At 41.7% G+C, this 7,097-nt stretch overlaps 1 long non-coding RNA gene across 1 annotated transcript; it reads right to left on the bottom strand.

The window, feature by feature from the left end:
• Positions 1 to 2,687: 2,687 nt before the first annotated feature.
• On the bottom strand, positions 2,688 to 6,353 carry LOC141947254 (uncharacterized). The gene is made up of 3 exons (XR_012630059.1): positions 5,432 to 6,353; positions 4,064 to 4,257; positions 2,688 to 3,101 (listed from the first exon to the last, which is right to left on the bottom strand). It is a non-coding gene; the product is annotated as an uncharacterized LOC141947254 (long non-coding RNA).
• Between the last annotated feature and the right edge of the window lie 744 nt (positions 6,354 to 7,097).

Below are 7,097 nucleotides of genomic sequence, written 5' to 3'. Positions count from 1 at the left end.
CAGCCAGATAAAAGGCTAGGTTTGAAAAATAGGAATAATAACAGTGAAGAGAGCACGTTCCTCCTGAACTAATTAATAGTTCTAAGTATTTTCAACAAGCAGAAGAGGTACTGTGGGTTAAACAATTCTCAAGGCATTCACAGAAGCAATCCTAATTATTTATTCCCAAGCACAACCATGTCTGCTATCTCCCAACATACCTCACCCTCCTCTACATACTGCCAGTGACAACAACATCACCTTTAGAATAGGGTCTGTTACTGGTAACTCCTGAATTCCAGCCCTCTCTGGTACATGAGCTTATGAAAAGCAAAACAAAGGTATCTGGATCTTGGATATTACTCCAGTAAGTATTCACATTACAGCAGCACCTGGAAGCATGACCAAGGCCACACAAAGGTAGGTGCTCCATATGCACTAAAAAGATAGTCCTTGCCACAAAAAAAATCACAGTCTTGCCATACTGTGGAGTCTTGGTTAAGTCTATTCATGTACCGCTAACATCTCCAAGGGTCACACTCCCTCTACCAAGGCTGGCTTCAGTGAATGCAGAGTCCTGCACTACACCCAGCTAAGGACCGTGTGGAGGAGGTAACAGCTGAGAACAGGCTGCTGCAACTATTCCTTCTCAAAGCAGGGTCTGCATGGGTTGCAGGAGTGGTATATGCCTTAAGCCAATTTTTTTCACAATAGAGGCAAAACCTTGAAAGTAAAGACACATCTTTAACACCCTTACCCACTTTGAAGGCTGCCTGGACAATTCCATAGCTAAAACAGTATACATAAGGACTTCAGCTGCTGCATAGAAATCTTCTGCATCCAAGGGATTAAGTATATTTGCAAGGACTGACTGGCAGCACAGGGCCCTCACCAACCAGGACCCCGTCCACAACACCCAAGCAGGGCAGGTCACAAAAAGCAGCCAGGTTCAGCTGAGAATCCAGATCACTAGAGAAATCTATGGTGATGAGGCAGGTTTGAAGTCAAATCAGAAAGGTTCCACAGGTCAGATCCAGTGACAGCCAGGCAGGTCCACAGTGGCAAGACATCCAGGGTCAGGCAAGGAAGTCAGTCTATGCATGGGGGTCTAGATCAACAGGGTTCATCACCAAAAAAAAAGAGCATAGCCAAGCCATACACCAGCACTGTCCTACAGCATAGCTCAAACCAGAACTCAAGGACCCAGGCTGAGCTTAAATAGGATCCCTGAGCCAATGAGCAAAATGGGTGGAGGTCCCAAGGGAGACTGATCAGGGCAATTAAGAGCTATTAGTGCCGTCAGGGCCCCAACCCATGTGTAGGAACACCATCTTAAGGCTGTGATTGCACATTTGTCAGCAGTGCCATTAGTCACTAGAAGAAAGTGATGAAATTACTCTGGAATCCTTGAGAGTTTCTGCAGCCTCCTGCTTGCTTGTTGCTCATCCCTTAGCATATTAATCCATCCTAGAGAGAGTATTATGCAGCTGTGGCTTAAACAAGTAAGCAGTTGCCTCTGTAAGATAAGTAGAAAGCTCAAAGAAATCAGTAGAAACCTCCTTTCTTGTGATTTGAGTGGACTTGAATCATCATGCCACAGCACATCAGCACCTATTGTGCTGGGAGCCACAGGGACACTGTGTGCTGAAGAAATCATTCCCACCACTCATCTGGCTGCTGGTTAAAGGCTTATTTTACCACTTCTTTCTTCTCCAGAGTCCCTGTTTCAGTAGTTATAGCCATGCTGTAGTTAGCCCCATCACTAGCACTGCTCCAGCTGTCTTTCAGTTGGTGACATATGGGAAAACAGCTGTGATTAATTTTATTTTCAAATCATTTACCCAAAATGCTATATATTGTTCTGGTTGATTTCAACTGGAATTTGTTCATACTTTTCAACACAAAATGAGATTAGAGGTCAATATTCTGACTTGTTGATGAAATGCTACGTGAAGATGGACTGGGTGTAAAGGTCACTTTGTCTACACTCCAGTTAGATATTGTTTGAGCAGTGAAATTTGAGTTCAGGTAAAGGCAAGACAAGTTTGTTTTGAAACAAAACAGTGCTCTTGATAGTGGAAATTAAAAGAAATATTGGAACACGAGGGAAGAATTTTCATGATGGTACTGTCAGAGCAGAGCAAAACTGGCTCTGCAAGCCAAGAAGAAATGTTCAGCAGCACCATCAGCTTTTGTGCAATCTGCTCCACAGGTCCACTTTTAAGTGGGACAGGATCCATACCTCCAGCAGCTTGACACATACAGAGACAGCAACGGCACGTTGCTAGTGTGCTGGCACAGATATCTTTGTGTGTGTATGTATACACAAGTCAGATTTCCATGATACTCTGGTTGTGCTCCCTTTTCCTCTGGTGAAACACCTTTCTGACATATCCCAAAAGAACTTAAAAAGTGGAAAAAGGAGGAAGAAATGCCTGGCAAAGCAACCAAAAACCATTTCACCTCAAAGATGCATGGAAGAATATGGACCTGGCTTGCAGAAGATGATTTCCATTGTTTAATTTTTATTTTCTTATTAAAAGAATCACTGAGAACTTTTAGTCTGGTGTTTCTTGCTTCCCCTTAGTAAAAGAGTTTCTCTGCTCCTTCAGTATACTTATATCACTAATTTTTTTAATGCTCTAAAGCCTGGGATGATGACTTTCTCTTGACCTCCTCTTTTACCAGCCAAAAAGCCAAGTCACAACCTTGTTGTATTTGATAGAATATAAACAGTGAAGACACTCCAAGAGCTGTAAAAGCTAAAAGAGGTGAACCACATAAAGAAATGGCTTATAGAAGTCAGAGGGAAGATGCTGTACAGTGTATTTCCTATTGGTAAACATGAGTGTGGTATCCAGTAGACTGAGGGCTGACAGCTGAACTGCTGGGACCACTGGCTCTCAGAGACACTGATCCTGTTGTTTTGTCTGTATTCATCTTCCCAGGGCTTCTCCAGTGTGCATTTTTTTACTATGTGTACAGAGAGCTCTTAACAGCATGGCACTGAGTTTCTCGGAGAGGCTCCAGTCTGCTTGATTAACATCACTATGCTCATAACAGTCGTCTCCACTCTTTCTCATTAGCAAGAGAAAATGTGTGAGACAAAAGCCGTGGAGGGCCTAGGTCAGAGAAGGAAAGAGATATTAGAAACATTTGGAGAATGAGGACGTGGAAAATAGGCATGAACAATTTCCAGAAATGTCCCAAGAGATCATTACCTTATTCAATGCCTCTCATTTCTGCCAGCCTATTTTTGTCTCAGCCCTGAATGTGTCCCTCTTAGTATATACAGCTAACTTGGTAATTTTTAACTCATGGCACTAATTGAATTGTTATTGAATGTGATTAATTAGAACTGGAACAAGTCTTTAACAAAGAATTTATCAGGTCCTTTTTTGCTCCCTCCACTGACTCACTGCTTCCCAATGGCTCTGAAACTTTCCATTTGGACATGCTGATACAATTCTTGGCAGGTCCCAGGTACCTGAACCCCACTGGAACCTGCTGCTTTATGGGCATGATGCCAGTGTAGGCAGCCTGGCCTCCTCCACCAGGTGGGCCAGATTTTTTGCTAACACTATTTCGTCTCCAAGAGCACCAAGACTGGCTCAGCAGACTACTGCTTGGAACTGCAACACTCAGGTCAGATTAACTGAGCTGGAATAATGCAGACACCATAGCAGAACAGAAGGATTTGGAAACCAGCCTATCTAGACTCCTAGATTTCAATGAGAATTTAGATCCTAAGTACAGATTAGGGTCTAATTATCTTTGTGGCACCAACACAGTCACAGAAGGTATAATATTACATGCAAATATATTAGAATGACTTATGATAACTCTGGAGATATGTGTGTATGTACATGCAGAGATACATATACATTCATCTCAAGTACAAGAATTTTTATACATCTTGTGATATTCTTGGTCACAATGACATCAAATAACACTGAATTCCCAGCCTGATTGTAGCTGAAATGAAAAACGTAGTTTTAAGTGGTTCTGAACTTGGCATTTTTTATTTCATTGGCCATCTCTTCTTCTACTTATTCCCCATGGAAGCAAGCAGTGAATACCTTACCTCAGAGGTCTCTGGGCAGGAAAACTGCTATCCTCGTGTCAGCTGGAAGCTCTTGGTAATGATTGCCAAAGAAAGGAGCAATTTGACGCCAGGAGCTGCACATCTTTCAGAGTATGGACTCAGGATACAGGCTCTGCCTGCCCAGATCAAGATGATGGTTTTGATCTTGTTCCTGTAACTTCCGCTGAGCAAGTCTTGTACAGGAGAGAAGCACAAAGACAGCTAGAAGGAAGATTTTAACTGAACTGCTTGTCAACCAAAATCTTGTTTTCATTTCAGTGAAAAAGCAGTGTAGTAAAGCCAAAAATAGAATGAAGTTTTTCTAAACCATTAAAACAATTTTTAAATTCAACGCTTCCATTTTTTACTTCCAAGTGATCCTTCAAAAATAATAATAATTGATTTTATTCTTGTTTCAAGGGAAGTCATAATTGGTTTTAGTCTGGAATTCAAAATATGCTGAAATTATGATTTCTGAAATGTTCATTTTTGCTGTGGGACAGCTTCAGGCCAAAATCAGCCAAAAACGGGAGAACTTTCAGACTGTTCTATGCTGAAAGCCACACAAAACGTGAGAAATTAGTATTTCCTAGAAATTATTTCAATCACTAACTGAGGTACCTCTTCTGCATGTATAAAATTGAGCTTCTTTTAGGGGGTTGCATGAAACTGAGGCTTCGGATAAACTTTGTTAGGGAAAGCCTTCCATCTTCTCTGAATGTAGATGGAAATATTCAAGTTCTAGCTCAAGCAAAACCAAATTTATTAAGTTAATTCCAAAGTATGCCCAGGTAATTGCTAACTCACAGAGAATTATGGCAGTTTGGAAATTAAAAAAGAAAAACAAAACAACAAAACAAACACATGAACATGGCAAAGCTTTCTTGTTGGTCTGTTTAGTGCCCAAGCAAAACATTAAATCCAGATGTGTTTCACATCTGGCTCAGCCATGAAGTGGCAGAATGTTGGGTGAGTGGTGCATCTAAACTTTGGACAACACCAGCCCTAAGCACCCATCCTCTCCCTAGCTGAGTACATGTTGCTTAGGTGTCTTAAGAGAAGAGAGATGCAACCTGGCATCAGCTCAGGTCAAGTATTATTTTAAAACATGAGGCATAGCACGCTTAGACAATTGGACTGAAAAACAAACAGAAGTAGGTTGATAGCTATTTACACTAGACTTTGAGTTCCCTTGTCTCAACTTACAAAAAAATCACATATTTAATTACAATTTTCCAAGACCTTCATATATTCATCATGATGGTAATATGCTTTGGCACCTGAGACCAAATGAAAAGAAATGAGGGCAGAACAAGTATATACTAAGAAAGTTCAGTCCTACCCACTTACTTGAGCTAATCATCTCACCTGTACACTGCTCAGCAACCAAAAGGCACTTCAAGTCGGCTGTCCTCCCTGATTTTCCTGGGGAACATAGACGAGGTAGAGTATGTCACCTGGGTGGTGAGTTCATTGTTATTTGTCCTGCCAGCTCACCAGAAGTCTTCTTTTGGAAGCATCGGTCTCAAGTGTGGAACCAGGAAAAAAAAAAAAAGTGACTTAAAATCAAGTTGCCAAGTTTGGAATAAAAAAAAAAACCCTCTCATTCTTTCATCAGTGGTAACTTCAGCGGATTTTGTGGAGCAACTTGTAATACAAACTGGCAGCAATATTTGAGCAGACTCCAATTCTCTCTCTCTGGGCCTTGGGTCCCCATCTGTACGCATGGGATACTAGCATTTTTCTGACTCACAGAGGTTTTGAGAGGATAAAGAGGTCAAAGCAGCAGGAATAGGAAGGGGATGTTATCAGATAACATAAGATATTTTTGCTGCTGCTCTATATGTAGATACAGTACACTTCAACTCATAACAGCCCTGCCATGGGTACAGCTGTGCCACAGGGAGCTCAGGACCCTGCCCAGGACTGGGGACAGGTGCTGAGGCAACCAGTCCTCACCGTCATGTCCGTGACTTTGTCACATTCACAAGTGTGAGCCTACCCATCTCTAGATGCGTGTCTGACAGGTTTTGGGGGTGCTTGAGTTTGCAATGCCCTGTCAAGAGCTCCAACTCTCTTCTAAGGCTTCTAATGCAACTCCCATCCAGCACGGTCAAGACCTGTCCTTCCTTTCAATGTGTTGTGACCAGGCAGTGGTGGAACATTTGCTTACTACCAGCTACTTAAATTCCTTTTTCCTTTTCACCCAACAAATATTTCTCTAAGCCAAACACAAAGAGTTATATTGTACACAGTCTTTGAAATGTACACTTAATTTTCAAGGAGGCTGCTTCAAGGAGGGCAGCATACTTGTAGGTATTTTGAACTAGCAAAAGAAAAGGAAAAAGATAATGCAACGGTGGAGAACTGAAGCATGACTTCTCTGATGTTTGTTTTTTTTCTGTGCCAGCAAAGATTCAATAGTGTGGAGGATTTGTCTGCAAAGTTATTCTTTGTCCTCCCTCCTTTTCTTTCCATTTCACTCCTCTCAGCTGTAGTAGTTCTTTATTCTCATGATAGTTCGTGAAATGCCTCATTTGCAAAATAAAGTATCACCAGCACCTGCTAGGTAAAGGAAATCATGGCCAGCATGGTGCTGTAACCTCTCCACAGGATAAAAAAAGATCAGCGAGGCGCTCAGGTGGGAAACCCCGTTTGGAAACTACCCAGGTTGCAGAAGCTGGTGGGTGTTGTAAGATGTATTTCTCCTTTCAGTCAATTATAAACCACTGTGTTTGCAGAAGCAGTACATAAGCTGCAAAACAGAGGCCGTGACTATTCATATTCACTGAGTCGCTTATTTTTGGTAAATTCAAATATGCCCTTAAAATCCCAAGGCTGTACATTGAGTTTCAACATCTGTGTTTGTAAGGTATTTTCGCATGCAGATCTCATGTCTGTAAGGAAGGTTAGCTGATTAATTCTCTCTGTATCAGTTTTCCTTCCATGAAATCTGTGTCCACAAAGACCTGGGAAAACGACAGGCAAGAAGAGGGCAAGGCTTCTACCAAGATTGTCTGGAAAAGGATAGATC

This window comes from Strix uralensis, chromosome 9 (genome assembly GCF_047716275.1).
Source record: "Strix uralensis isolate ZFMK-TIS-50842 chromosome 9, bStrUra1, whole genome shotgun sequence".
Classification (NCBI taxonomy): Eukaryota; Metazoa; Chordata; class Aves; order Strigiformes; family Strigidae; genus Strix; species Strix uralensis.
The sequence above is the reverse complement of the archived record's forward strand: the minus strand, read 5'-3'. Positions and strand labels throughout refer to the sequence as shown.